The 15373-nt window shown below is 42.1% G+C and overlaps 7 non-coding genes across 7 annotated transcripts; all 7 read right to left on the reverse strand.

Annotated features, from left to right (window-relative positions):
• Nucleotides 1–3839: 3839 nt before the first annotated feature.
• Nucleotides 3840–3910, reverse strand: trnag-gcc (transfer RNA glycine (anticodon GCC)). The gene has a single exon. It is a non-coding gene; the product is annotated as a tRNA-Gly (tRNA).
• Nucleotides 3911–6429: 2519 nt separating this feature from the next.
• Nucleotides 6430–6500, reverse strand: trnag-gcc (transfer RNA glycine (anticodon GCC)). Its single transcript has one exon. It is a non-coding gene; the product is annotated as a tRNA-Gly (tRNA).
• Nucleotides 6501–8509: 2009 nt separating this feature from the next.
• trnak-cuu (transfer RNA lysine (anticodon CUU)) lies at nt 8510–8582 on the reverse strand. Its single transcript has one exon. It is a non-coding gene; the product is annotated as a tRNA-Lys (tRNA).
• Nucleotides 8583–10825: 2243 nt separating this feature from the next.
• trnak-cuu (transfer RNA lysine (anticodon CUU)) lies at nt 10826–10898 on the reverse strand. The gene has a single exon. It is a non-coding gene; the product is annotated as a tRNA-Lys (tRNA).
• Nucleotides 10899–11831: 933 nt separating this feature from the next.
• trnag-gcc (transfer RNA glycine (anticodon GCC)) lies at nt 11832–11902 on the reverse strand. The gene has a single exon. It is a non-coding gene; the product is annotated as a tRNA-Gly (tRNA).
• Nucleotides 11903–12644: 742 nt separating this feature from the next.
• On the reverse strand, nt 12645–12717 carry trnak-cuu (transfer RNA lysine (anticodon CUU)). The gene has a single exon. It is a non-coding gene; the product is annotated as a tRNA-Lys (tRNA).
• A 322-nt stretch (nt 12718–13039) lies between these two features.
• Nucleotides 13040–13112, reverse strand: trnam-cau (transfer RNA methionine (anticodon CAU)). The gene has a single exon. It is a non-coding gene; the product is annotated as a tRNA-Met (tRNA).
• Between the last annotated feature and the right edge of the window lie 2261 nt (nt 13113–15373).

Below are 15373 nucleotides of genomic sequence, written 5' to 3' on the forward strand. Positions count from 1 at the left end.
TTGTATGCTTTGATCTTTGTTGCTGCTGAATTCTTTGAAATATTAGTTTATAAAGGCTTGGGAGAGGAAGTAAATACACTTTGGTGTTGGTTGCAAGCCGAAAACTTGGTACCAGTCTATTATCACCAGGAACTAACCGACATCCGATGCCAGTCCATCATAACATGGATCTACGCTCCAACCTGGGACCAGTCTATTACCACCAGGATCAAGCCGACAACCAGGTACCAATCCATCATAACATGGATCACCTCGATGAAGGCGGTGGTCACCAGCGACCAGTCTATTATCACCAGGATCAAGCCGACAACCTGGGACCAGTCTATTATCAGCAGGATCAAGCCGACAACCTGGGACCAGTCTATTATCAGCAGGATCAAACCGACAACCTGGGACCGTTCTCTTATCACCTGGATCAAGGCGGTGGTCACCAGGGACCAGTCTATTATCACCAATATCAAGCCGACAACCTGGGACCGGTCTATTATCACCAGGATCAATCCGACAACCTGGGACCAGTCTATTATCACCCGGATCAAGCCGACAACCTGGGACCAGTCTATTTTCACCTGGATCAAGCCGACAACCTGGGACCAGTCTATTATCAGCAGGATCAAGCCGACAGCCTGGGACCAGTCTATTATCACCTGGATCAAGCCGACAACCTGGGACCGGTCTATTATCATCCGGATCAAGCCGACAACCTGGGACCAGTCTATTATCACCCGGATCAAGCCGACAACCTGGGACCGGTCTATTATCATCCGGATCAAGCCGACAACCCGGGACCAGTCTATTATAACCCGGATCAAGCCAACAACCCGGGACCAGTCTATTATAACCCGGATCAAGCCGACAACCTGGGACCAGTCTCTTATCACCTGGATCAAGCCGACAACCAGGGATCAGTCTATTATCACCTGGATCAAGCCGACAACCTGGGACCAGTCTATTGTCACCCGGATCAAGCCGACAACCAGGGATCAGTCTATTATCACCTGGATCAGGCCGACAACCTGGGATCAGTCTATTATCACCTGGATCAAGCCGACAACCTGGGACCAGTCTATTATCAGCAGGATCAAGCCGACAGCCTGGGACCAGTCTATTATCACCTGGATCAAGCCGACAACCTGGGACCGGTCTATTATCACCTGGATCAGGCCGACAACCTGGGATCAGTCTATTATCACCTGGATCAAGCCGACAACCTGGGACCAGTCTATCAACAGCAGGATCAAGCCGACAACCAGGGATCAGTCTATTATCACCTGGATCAAGCCGACAACCTGGGACCAGTCTATCGACAGCAAGATCAAGCCGACAACCTGGGACCAGTCTATTATCACCCTGATCAAGCCGACAACCTGGGACCAGTCTATTATCACCTGGATCAAGGCGGTGGTCACCAGGGACCGGTCTATTATCATCCGGATCAAGCCGACAACCTGGGACCAGTCTATTATCCCCCGGATCAAGCCGACAACCAGGGATCAGTCTATTATCACCTGGATCAAGCCGACAACCTGGGACCAGTCTATCGACAGCAAGATCAAGCCGACAACCTGGGACCAGTCTATTATCCCCCGGATCAAGCCGACAACCAGGGATCAGTCTGTTATCACCTGGATCAAGCAGACAACCCGGGACCAGTCCATTATAACCCCGGAGCCAACGTCCATTGCCACAGTTTCTCTTAGATTACTGTTTCAATTTATATTTTTGTAAAGATTATATATAATAAAATTTTTAATAATGTTATGTACATTTGTCTGTCTTAACATATTGTAATGGTACAAAGTCTAGAAATGATCTTGGCTCAGCAATATTTTTTCAATTTTTCCCACAATAGAGATTTTATCAAGTAGAGGAGAGCGGGGTAATGTGAGACATTTTTTACATTTGCTCCCCTCTAGGCGAGCTAAAATGACATATCGGTAAAATTTACACATTTTCCATTAATTCAGGATGTTTCCTAACAATGGAAATGATCAGGATGTCTTCAGCAGAAAGGGCAGTGAAAATATGATTGTTTTTAAAAAAGTGGTCTTGTGTCTCACTTTACCCCAGCATAGGGGTAAAGTGAGAGACCAAAAAAATCAAGGGGGTAAAGTGATCCACTTACTTTTTCCACTTTCAAACTATCATAACAACACGTTATAATAGTTAAAATCCTGACAGCTAGATTGACAACCACACATTCCAAAACTAATATCGGAATAGTAACAGAATCATGGGGATTGGTCAATTAAGCACATTTATAATTATTATGATTAATGTGATCTCTTGCACACCCTAGCTTACCTGCACATTGTTTCTCTGTCCAATTGCCAGGAACAGGGATATTGTTTTTCCCTGCGTATTCAAATGCCAGTTCACGGCACTTAACTGGAGCAAGGCCATGGAACTGGTCAGCTAGTTGTTTCAAGTGTTTGGCAAGCTCCTCCTCCATCTCATCTGTGAATATTCACTATACCTCAGCTACTGCACCCCAGGCTACTGATTTTACTTTCCCTCTCTCTTTCTTTTTATGAATCTTTTGAGGGTCTCTCCATCTCTGCGAGGGATGTTTGGCCCCAGGTTGTATTCCTGGTAGGGCTGAACGATTTGAGAAAATAATCTAATTGCGATTTTTTCCCCAAATATTGCGATTGCGATTTAATATGCGATTTTTTTATTTTATCTTTTTCCCCCCAAAAAAACCATAATGAATGATTTAAATATGACCAACACAATATTAGATACATTTACTGTACAATATTCTTTCCCACATTTAACTTACAGAAACAAGAACAACAAATCAGTGTGCATTTAAGTAATTTAATCAAAGTCATTGTAAGTATAAACACAAGGCATGCACTTTTTATAACCTGTGTGCAAAATTTACCGTCTTGAGAAAAACATTTTTTAAATTATAGTGTTACTGCTCCCAAGTCAGTAACATTTCCAGTGTTGGGAAGGATACTATATTCTATATACGTATTCTGAATACTTGGATTACTTCCACATTGAATTGTATTTTATAAGTGTTGGAATGCAGCGTTGTTATAGTCAGTGGAGCAGCAGCAGTTTAAGCTCTGTGTCCGCGGATGCGGCGGGCCAGCTGGATGCGCTGGAAGGGCAGCTTGGGGATCAGTAGCTCCGTAGATTCCCGTTCATGTCCGGGTGGTCGTGCAGCGGTATGGAGGCGCCGGGCCTCAGCAGGAACACCCCCATGCTGATACCTCCGTCTCGCAGATGTGCATGTAGGTGACCGGGGGGCTCTGGAGCCCCGCCGCACGGCTTGCTTTTCCGGGGAGCGATTTTCAGGTCCGCCGCCCACACCGCGGTCAGCAGCAGGATGAGCTCGCTCTGTGAGTCCGCCACGTCAGCCGAAGACTTTAGGACCCTGTAGGTGATGCAGGCTTGCTTCGCTATCTTCTTGATCAGAGGAGTTTTGTGGTCCCGCGGCATTCTTGCTGCGGGTGAGGAGAGCATCCCAGAGGCCTACTCTCTTTCGCACGTTTTAATCGCGCACGTTGCGATTAGAAAATCGCGTTTTATCATATCGGGATTTTATCGCGAATGCAATTAATCGTTCAGCCCTAGTTTCAACTCATATTAATGTATATATTTATACAATAAAAAAATATAATTTTAATAATTTTAAAATTGTATCTATTTTTAGGACGGCATCTCGCGACACAGAGGGGGGGTTACACTTTAGGAACCCCTGGACTTGAGGAAGAGACAGGTAGAAGAACACGCCCTACACTCTCTAAACGGGACTAAAGTGGAGAAAGGGCGAATAGGCTCCTCAAATATTGCTCTGACCAGCTGTGCGTGATCCAAAAGCTAGTTGCATTGGCCGGGAATCGAACCCGGGCCTCCCGCGTGGCAGGCGAGAATTCTACCACTGAACCACCAATGCTCACATGACAACCCTTCTCTTTTCAAAGCGCCGTAATAACCTTGACCTTTGAACGAGCTAAGCGGTTGTAACCTCCTGCATTAAGAGTATGTCGTTGCGTGGTCGTCTATCCTAAATATGAGAAGATGAGCCGAACTCAATCAGGTATATATTTAGGAAGCAACGATCAATCAGCAAAACAATGGGCCTCCAACACATCGCCCAGAACTCTAGCAACCCCGGACAGACTCGTATGGAGGACCATACATGACTTAAGTAAAAATAAATAAATAAATAAATGTATAAATAAATACGGAAATAAATAAATAACTACAGAAATAAATAAATAAATATGTTAATACCAAGAGAAATGTCAAAATAAATGTCTTAAATATATTTGCACATTTATTTATTCCCTGATAGATTTCCTTTTCATTTGCAGTGTCCTTATGCTAATGAGAAAGGCGGGCCTAACCGCAGTCTCATGCAGGATTGGTCACAGGAGTGTAATGATCCAGCCCTACTACTTCTGCCTCTCAATGCTGGTGTCCAGTAGCTGTTTGCAGCGTTGAGCCAGTTCACACTTAAAATGAACTAGTTCAAGTTCAGAGGGTTAGTTAAGGTTATTTTTTATTGGGATGATTTAGCTGTCGGTAGTCCTGACTGTGAGCGTCACGTCTCGTGTTGTACTGAGCACAAGGAGCGAGCCGAGAGGAGAAGGAGGAAACAGAAACTCCAGCTCGTTACAAACCACCTGCAGCCTCTGCTCTGATCATGAAGCCGCTGATCTCTGAGCAGATGTGACCAGAGAAACTCTGTGTTTTCACTGTTTCCACTGTTCTACAAAGTCACTAACTGGCTGTTTCACGGTGAAGAGCTCAAGTCTCAGTCACTGCCCGTGTCTCTGAGCGAGTGTGTGGAGCAGCGCAGGGGCTGTGTGTGTGTAGCTCAGTTGACCAATCCTGATCGAGACTGAGGTTAGGCCCGCCTTTCTCATTAGCATAAGGACACTGAAATCGAAAAATAAAAGTTGGAATAAATGTGGAAATAAATAAATAAATGTGGAAATAAATGCAGAATTAAATAAATCAATGTCTTAAACTTATTTCCACATTTATCTATTTATTTCCACTTTTATTCCAACTTTTATTTATTTCCACATTTATTTATTTCCACATTTCATTGTCCTTATGCTAATGAGAAAGGCGGGCCTAACCTCAGTCTCGAGCAGGATTGGTCAACTGAGCTACACACACACAGCCCCTGCGCTGCTCCACACACTCGCTCAGAGACACGGGCAGTGACTGAGACTTGAGCTCTTCACCGTGAAACAGCCGGTCAGTGACTTTGTAGAACAGTGGAAACACAGAGCTTCTCTGGTCACATCTGCTCAGAGATCAGCGGCTTCATGATCAGAGCAGAAGCTGCAGGTGGTTTGTACCGAGCTGGAGTTTCTGTTTCCTCCTTCTCCTCTCGGCTCGCTCCTTGATCTCAGTACAACACGAGACGTGACGCTCACAGTCAGGACTACTGACAGCTAAATCATCCCAATAAAAAATAACCTTAACTAACCCTCTGAACTTGAACTAGTTCATTTTAAGTGTGAACTGGCTCAATGCTGCAAACAGCTACTGGACACCAGTCAGCATTGAGAGGCAGACGTAGGGCTGGATTATTACACTCTTGTGACCAATCCTGCTCGAGACTGCGGTTAGGCCCGCCTTTCTCATTAGCATAAGGACACTGCAAATGAAAAGGAAATGTATCAGGGAATAAATAAATGTGCAAATATATTTAAGACATTTATTTTGACATTTCTTTTGGTATTAACATATTTATTTATTTATTTCTGTATTAATTTATTTATTTCCTTTTTTATTTATTTATTTATTTCTGTATTTATTTATACATTTATTTATTTTTACTTATGTCATGTATGGTCCTCCATAGACTCGAGTCGCATCAGAACACATCAAACAACCGCCGCCTGTCTATTTTATGTCTGAAGTCTGGTTGAGAAAGAATACCAGACTCAGCTGGCCCTGCACTGAGGCAAAGACTGTATCTCTGAACTTACAGTAGTTGGAAGTCCAAACAGGACTTTGGGTTCAATAAACGATTCTTTCAGCATAGAGAAAAAGAATGTTCGATACAAAATGGCCAGAGAAAATGGTTAGGCCAGAGAAGGAAATTAAACATCCAACCCCAACACTACAAAAACATCTATCTTCTCAGCTCTGCTGCCTTTTTGTCCTTTTAAAACCAAGGACAGGCATAAAATAATTTCTTTATAAACCGAGGCAGACACTTCCACTTGACAACATTGAACATCAAGGGAATGAACATTGAGATATAGATTTCATACAGCTACCTCTGTGTTCATCTGAATAATAAACTGCACTGGACTGATTGTGTCACTGCACTTTATTAGGGTCACAGGTCCCTTTAATTGACTACTGAACTCTATTTCAGGATTTTTGTATTTATTTATTGTCTTATCTCTTGCTATGAAAAAGTATATATAAAAACTAAAAGCTAGTTGCATTGGCCGGGAATCGAACCCGGGCCTCCCGCGTGGCAGGCGAGAATTCTACCACTGAACCACCAATGCTCACATGCCTAAGTATGTTCCTTTTTTGCAGCTTGTCCGTGCCGGTTTACGTCTTGCGTGCAGTGTTCACGAGGCAAATAATTTGTTTTTGGAAGTCCCAGTGCCCTTGAGGTTCGAGCACCAAATTTGAATACTCACACACTTTTAATGTGTTGCATTTTAGTGAGAGAACTTGGAACTGCATTGAAGATGACTGAAAGTTTTCCATGTTTTGTTGGGGGCTAACAAGGACTTGCAAAGATTTGGAGGGCCAGCTCAGTCCCGGGATACCTGCTTTTACCTGGATTTCTGATCCAGGCCCACACCATGCAGGACACATTCACACAGCACTGGGCAGTTTTCCGCACAACACTACTTTGCTGATAGCAACCTTGAGATACTTCATTTAGGCATGGCATGGCGTCCTAGCAAAATGCTTAAATTATTTTCTCATGGATTACAGTTTTTCTCCATTGCTTTGGGTCATTTCACGAAACAGAAATGACATTCTCAAAACAACACGTGCAAACCTCCAAACCACTGGGCACTGGTTCACAACAGATTGGAATATCTCATTCCTTTAATCAAATTGCAATTGTATTAGCACATCCTTGCAATGACAAGTACAATTTCCAACAGCTTGCACAAATTTCAAATGATTTAGCACACCTTTGCAAACGGTTAGGTACAATTGCCTTCAGTTAGCACAATTACCAATTGAATATATATTGCTGGTCAAAACTGACTGTCGCTTCTCAGTCAAGTGGTTGTTCTCTGCAGAACATGTTGGCATAATTTCATTGTTTACATCATCACCTGCACAATAGTTCACTCTACTGTCAAAATCGTACGGGTACATAATACCATGAAAAACATCATGGTATATACTGTAATAAGGATATCTTGGATCATTGGCTTAATTTTCAGGTGCAACTAGAACTTTAGTGATCAAGGTTGAGTTTCACACATCTGATCACCAGTCACACAGTAAGTTTACAGTTTGTCTCAATTGCTTTGGCTCATTTCACGAAACAGAAATGACATTGTCAGAGCTCTAAGTGCAATTGGCAAAATAGCCCATATGGTTCAGCACAATTACATAGATCACCTTCAAAAGGTCATATCTCACTATGCCAAATTTTAGTTTTGATGTGCTTATTGTTTGACAGTATATTGTGCTGTACACATTTTCTGTTACTGTGAGCACGGTGTATGGCAATTACTGTAACAATTTCCATGGCAGTATGAGTTCAATAAACATATTTTATGTGAAACCTTGAATTGATCTTTTTTCTGTTTGATACACATAATATTCTGGAAGGAAAACATCTACTGTAACCATTCAGTGACCATTCAAGGACTGAGCCAAGATTGAAATGTGCACATAAGGGCTATTTCTATGGTCCACTGCCATACTGACAAAACATCTAAACATTTTGACCTGTAGTGTTTAAACAATGCCAAAGGGACTTTTCATTTTGGGGGCACTGACTATTTGTATGAGAAAAGGATTTAGTTTTGACTGATGAGTTGTCTGTTTTGGGTGAGATGTGACTTTTTGCAGGTGTGCTATGGAGTTTTGCTAAACCATCTATGTTATTTTGAGAGATGAGCCACAGCAAGCGAGAAGGAAATTTTCATTTTGGGGGCACTGACTATTTATATGAGAAAATGATTTGCTTTTGAAACTTGAGTTAACTGTTTTGGGTGAGATATGACCTTTTGAAGGTGATCTATGTAGTTGTGCTGAACCATATGGGCTATTTTGCCAATTGCACTTAGAGCTCTGAGAATGTCATTTCTGTTTCGTGAAATGAGCCAAAGCAATTGAGACAAACTGTAACTGTTTTGGGTGAGATATGACCTTTTGAAGGTGATCTATGTAGTTGTGCTGAACCATATGGGCTATTTTGCCATTTGCACTTAGAGCTGTGAGAATGTCATTTCTGTTTCGTGAAATGATCCAAAGCAATTGAGAAAAACTGTAATTTAGAACATAGAAAGGTGCACAATGAGGCAAAAGATGCAAGCGCCCAACGTGGGGCTCGAACCCACGACCCTGAGATTAAGAGTCTCATGCTCTACCGACTGAGCTAGCCGGGCTGTCAACACTGTAATAATGGTATGGAATTCGTTGGTTGGTTGGGTATGGAATTGGTTGGGTATGGAATTGGTTGGTTGGTTGATTGGTTGATTGATAGATTGATAGATTGATAGATAGATAGATAGATAGATAGATCCCAATTTGGGAAATTATTGTGACACAGTTCTTAGACCCAAACCCTTTTCATCCCTTGGCCCTAACCCTACTTTGCTTTCAATGGTTATGTTGCCCCTTGAAACGAAGTCACAAGTATGGAGGACCATACATGACTTAAGTAAAAAATAAATAAATAAATAAATGTATAAATAAATACAGAAATAAATAAATAAATAAAAAAGGAAATTAATTAATTAATACAGAAATAAATGAATAAATATGTTAATAACAAAAGAAATGTCAAAAGAAATGTCTTAAATATGTTTGCACATTTATTTATTCCCTGATACATTTCCTTTTCATTTGCAGTGTCCTTATGCTAATGAGAAAGGCGGGCCTAACCGTAGTCTCATGCAGGATTGGTCACAGGAGTGTAATGATCCATCCCTACTACTTCTGCCTCTCAATGCTGACTGGTGTCCAGTAGCTGGTTGCAGCGTTGAGCCAGTTCACACTTAAAATGAACTAGTTCAAGTTCAAAGTTTAGTTAAGGTTATTTTTTATTGGGATGATTTAGGTGTCGGTAGTCCTGACTGTGAGCGTCACGTCTGGTGTTGTACTGAGCACAAGGAGCAAGCCGAGAGGAGAAGGAGGAAACAGAAACTTCAGCTCGGTACAAACCACCTGCAGCTTCTGCTATGATCATGAAGCCGCTGATCTCTGAGCAGATGTGACCAGAGAAGCTCTGTGTTTCCACTGTTCTACAAAGTCACTAACCGGCTGCATCACGGTGAAGAGCTCAAGTCTCAGTAACTGCCCGTGTCCCTGAGCGAGTGTGTGGCGGAGCGCAGGGGCTGTGTGTGTGTGTGTGTGTAGCTCAGTTGACCAATCCTGCTCGAGACTGAGGTTAGGCCCGCCTTTCTCATTAGCATAAGGACACTGAAAATGAAAAGGAAATATATCACGGAATAAATAAAAGTTGGAATAAATGTGGAAATAAATAAATAAATGTGGAAATAAGTTTAAGACATTGATTCATATAATTCTGCATTTATTTCCACATTTATTTATTTCCACATTTATTCCAACTTTTATTTTTCGCTTTCAGTGTCCTTATTTATTTCTGTATTAATTTATTTATTTCCTTTTTTATTTATTTATTTCTGTATTTTTTATACATTTATTTATTTTTACTTAAGTCATGTATGGTCCTCCATACACAAGGGGTAGTGGCTTTAAACTTCCCCTACGAATTGGGACGGCCCTTCCAGAAGCCGTTACATCATCAGGGAGGGGGCGGATGGTAATCACTTCAGTGGAGGAGCAGCACTTCGAAGGTGGGGGGTTTATTCACAGGGAGGTAGAGTGTGGGAGGGAAGAAGCATTATGGGCAGACAGAGTCTGCAGCCACACATCAAACATTTTCTCTGTAAGGCCTTCTACAGGGAAACCAGTTATCTGACCTACTGCATCACTGCCCTGTTCGGCAACTGCACATCTGACAAACAGAAACAGCTGAACAGGAATATTGGGAACGGCAAGGAAGATCATTCATGCCCCTCTCTTATCTCTGCTTAAGATCTATGCCCACAGAGTCTCCAGCATAGGTCTGGGCCATCAAACTATCAAGATAATTATCGCGTTATAACTTTTCCTCGATAGGAATATAAGACATGGTCGATACGACATCAATAGAACAAATTGACAGACAGACAACACAAACAGCCAATGAGAATAGCACTGTGCCGAACCATAATATAGTTATGTTATCGCATGTTTAAACAACCTGAATTTGCAGATAGCAACATTTGAGATACTGCATTAAAGCATGGCGTCAGACGAAAATGCTTAAATTATATATTTTTTCATCTCCTGTATAAATGTAGGAATCAGGAAGAAGTACAATGAGGTAGGGCTGGGCGATAAACCGATTTTATCGATTAACTCGAGTGTGTAGCTCACGTCGACTTGTTTAAATGAAAATCGGTTTTCTCTTCAACATCCGCGAACGCCCTCTCAGCTCCCGTATTTGGGAAAAAAAATCGGGGATTTTTTTTTCCTGATTCTTTTTTACTGCTAAAAAAATCGGGGATTTTTTTTTTAGGCCATATCGCCCAGCCCTACAGTGAGGGAGAAAAAGTAATTGAGCCCAACGTGGGGCTCGAACCCACGACCCTGAGATTAAGAGTCTCATGCTCTACCGACTGAGCTAGCCGGGCTAACCATTATGACCCATGGTATTTTCATGCAGATTGCCAAGGAATGCTGCATGTTTTTGCGTCATTGCAGCTATTTACAACTAACTATGCATCGCCAATGGTACTCTACCTAAGAGTGTAGGTATGTCACTCTTGAATTATATAGGCATTCTGATGGAATTTTAGCATATGGAGTAATAGAATGACATGATTAATTAATGAAGTGTAAAAAAAATCATAACCATACGTTTATGAGGTCTTCTAAGGCAGGGGTTCCCAAACTTTTCAGCCCTTGATCCCCAAAATAACAGGGCCAGAGACTGGCGACCAGCACAGAGCCTGGATGTGTTATATAATGTTGATCACAGCCTCGACACGCACTATTAGACCTATGCAAACACGGGAATTAATACAACAAAAAAGAACAGCCTTAAAGCCATGATGTTATTTTATAGCAATTTAAGAAATAGAATATAACCAGAATACAGGGAAACTCCCTGTATAAACAGCCGGGCTGAGTGAGCCTATACGGTAAGTATAAAAAAGTACAAGCACACAAGCAGACAGACAGAGAGAGAAAGAGAGGGGTGAGGGATGGGGGCGCGTTGGCCCATGGTAACTGCCGAACTTTGAGGCAGCGAGGTGGATGACTCTCTATTGATCACTGAGTATTAACAAGTCATGTTTTCTGCAATGTTCATTGTTTTAGCGTTTTTCCACCACTTTATATGTTAACAGTGCTGCTTCAGGACAGACGCACATTAAAAAAGTTTCTGTCGGAGTCTGCCTCCTCTTCACTCCCCCTCTGACCTGTGCTCACTTTAATTTGCCTTGGGTGTGTTGAATCTAGAAAACAGCCAGATGTCAGTGGCAGTTGGTGGATTTTAGGCCAATGGAAAAGGGGCTTTATATAAAAAGTATTTATTTATGTTTTGCAGCAAAAGAAAAGATATGTGCATTGGCCGGGAATCGAACCCGGGCCTCCCGCGTGGCAGGCGAGAATTCTACCACTGAACCACCAATGCTTACATATCCCAAAAATGACCCTGGATGAAAAAATTTACAAAACCCGTGAAATGAGATTTGACATAGTCCTTGGGTGCATAGTTCTCTACATGGTTCATTTACAATGCCTCATGAAATAATTGACATTATAAATCACTCGTAGATCAAATACAATACGTTAAATGTAGCTAGCTAAGCGGGCTTATAGCAAACAGCCAGTGTTGTGCATGAACGCCGTTCATACAAACAAACGGGCCCCAGGGCTCCGTCCCTATTCACTCGCTCAGAGTGACACACACACTGCGTTCAGAGCATGTTCCCCTGAAGCAGCCGGTCAGTGACTTTGTTAAAGAACAGTGTCGCCACTGCTCAGTGATCATAGCAGAAGGTGCAGTTGGTTTGTGCCAAGCTGGAGTTTCTGTGTCCTCCTCCACTCTGACCTGCTCTCACTTTAACTAATAAACAGTCGTGAATAGTTATCGAGACCTGATCAGCCCATGAAGTAACTTTGTGTTTGTTTGATTCGCTCCAGGTTATTAGGCTGCATTTAAACATCATGAAATTCAAACTGTTTCCTCATATTTAAACCACTTGGAATATGAGTCACTGCAGCACAACACTACTTAGCTAATCGCTACATTTGAGATACTGCATTACAGCATGGCGTCATGTGGAAAATGCTTTACTAATTTGGATTTCCTCTCATGGATAAAAGAAGAAAATAGAAAGGAGCACACACAATAAGAGGGAAAAAAAGATGTGCGCCCAACGTGGGGCTCGAACCCACGACCCTGAGATTAAGAGTCTCATGCTCTACCGACTGAGCTAGCCGGGCTGCTTATCCCAAAGGAAAATAAGAGTATATGTCACACAGCAGAGGAATGCTGCACATTCTTACTGCACTGCAGCTTTTAACAAATAACTATGCATCGCCTATGGTAGTATATCTAAAGTATGGTAGACCAAGGAAGACCTTAGCCACGTTGAGGGTGTACTGCATAAATCTGTATCTGCTTTTCTAGTACTTTTGCTGGCAAATGGATAGTACACACTCATACACACCAATCTTGCTGAATTTCAGCATGAAGACCACTTAGAACATAAAACATAATTGTTTTTTTAACAATGAACTAATGCAAAAGGGGAATTAAAAAACGTGCCCCGTGTGAGGCTCGAACTCACGACCTTCAGATTATGAGACTGACGCGCTGCCTACTGCGCCAACGAGGCCTGAAGCACATGGCCAAAAGCTGCATTTATATAGGTACTACAACTTGACTATCAACAGCTACAATATTTCACCACAGAGTGTCTCAAATAAAATAAATACTGGAAAAGAAAATCCATTGCTTGCATTTCTCCGAAATGTCCACTAGGCGGGTTTCGGAATGCAGACACACTTATCTATTCATTTTTGCTGGGGATCTTGCTTTCAGCCAGGCCGAGGCCCAGAGGAGGACGCTGGCCTATACAGATCTAGTGCCTCATCCTCCCCAGACCACTTGGTTTTTGTGGATCTATTGGTAATGTGTTTTTCTTAAACTTTTTTTTCATCTTCTATTAAAAGAGATGGATGTAGATCCCATAAACCCCAACACTTTGCCATGCCGGCACCACAATTCCTCACCGTGCCACCAGAGTGGACAAGTGGGGAGTCATGGGTATGTGCCCCCAGGTTTAGGTGTGTTTTCCAATATACATTACCATAGAAATAAGTAAACAAAAACGCTATTATATGCCATATAACTATTATTGCTTACCCTATAATTTTGTTTATATATATAATACATTATTGACCATGATTATTATCAACATATATCTCTTTAATGGTGAGGTGTGATGCCAGCGCGGGTGACTGGTGGAGCGAGAGAGGGCCACCCCAGCCAGCACAACAGCCAGACAGACACACATATATATATATATGTGTGTGTCTTTGTGTATATATATATATAGCTTTTTGGGGGAGATCTTGCTTTGAGCCACGCCCAGGCCCGGTGGAGGAGGCTGGCCCATACAGATCTAGTGCCTCATCCTTGCTCGGACCACTCCCAGACCACTTCGGAGGGGGTCAGTCCGTTGAGGAGCAACATCCATAGACAATTTAAGATATTTGTGAATGATTGCAAATAAGTACACAAAAACGTTACATACAATTATTATTGTGTACCTTATAATATGATTATATGTTATAAAAAAATCACCATTAAAATAATCAACACGCATCTCTACAATGGTGAAGTGTGAAGCCTGACAGGGTGACCAGAGGGGTGAGCAAGGGCCACCCCCATCCGATCCCCCAGCTGCGAGCCATGCTTTTCTGCGAGGAGACAAGCATGGCGGGAATCTCTTCCCCTTGCACACACAGATATATAAATATAATATTCACTTATAGAATCATTTTTGAGGAGATCTTGCTTAGAGCCACGTCCAGGCCCAGAGGAGGACACTGGCCCATACAGATCTAGTGCCTCATCCTTGCTTGGACCACTCCCAGACCACTTCGGAGGGGGTCAGTCCGTTCAGGAGTGACATTCATTAAATTCCATACTATTTCAGCTGTACTTAAATACTTTTCACATTTTCATGTAGATATTCTGCTGCGGTGAATTATTCTACATTAGTACCTTGTCTTAACATGTCTACAAGTTTCTGTCTTCAACAATATCTCAATCTTTTCACTGATATAAATTACAGAAAACTGTTTCTTAAGATTTATTTCTAATGTTATTAATAAATAAAAAAATTAACATCATAAATATTCTCACGTCTAGAAAATTCCTGAGTGCAGCAGTGATTATGGCCTCACTCTTACACTGTCCATCAAGACGGATGACAAACGTGTACCTAAAGGGTCTTGAACGCCACCTGGTGACTGGGTGCAGCATTAGCCGCACCTCCTCCATGTTAGTGGGTATTTGGGACAAATTTAACAAAATACACAATATCTCACATAAATATTCATACACATATAGGCTTTGATACTAAGTTTTCCTGGTGTAATATGTAATGCATTGTTATACCAGTACATCCAACTTATTAAAACATAACAGGGGGTTGATAAAAAGTGTCATTGAAACAGGGTCACTTTTGCCCAATTCAAAAATGGTGGCGACGTTCGCCCAAGCGGCCAATGTCGTATCTGCGTATTCAATCCTCCGATTCTAACCTCAAGTTTCATCAACGCACATTCCATCATAACGTGTAACGATTTTATTTATGAAACACGCAGAGTTAAAACTTATATTTCGCCTAATCGCCCCACGTTTAACGTTTGATTAAACAATTAAACAAATGTGGTTAACCCTCACCCTCGCATCGACATGGTAGAAAAGCAACAGGAAAACTAGCTCGTTAGCTTACAGCAAAACGTGTGACATCGGTTCGGTTAACTTGCTTTTAGGCCACACGGCACAAAATGGCAACATGATAGTGAAACGCTGTGGCATTAACCCGATGCTATCTTACCTTTTGGCAGGGCGACGTCACGTGTC

Source organism: Pleuronectes platessa, chromosome 24 (genome assembly GCF_947347685.1).
Source record: "Pleuronectes platessa chromosome 24, fPlePla1.1, whole genome shotgun sequence".
In the NCBI taxonomy this organism is placed as follows: Eukaryota; Metazoa; Chordata; class Actinopteri; order Pleuronectiformes; family Pleuronectidae; genus Pleuronectes; species Pleuronectes platessa.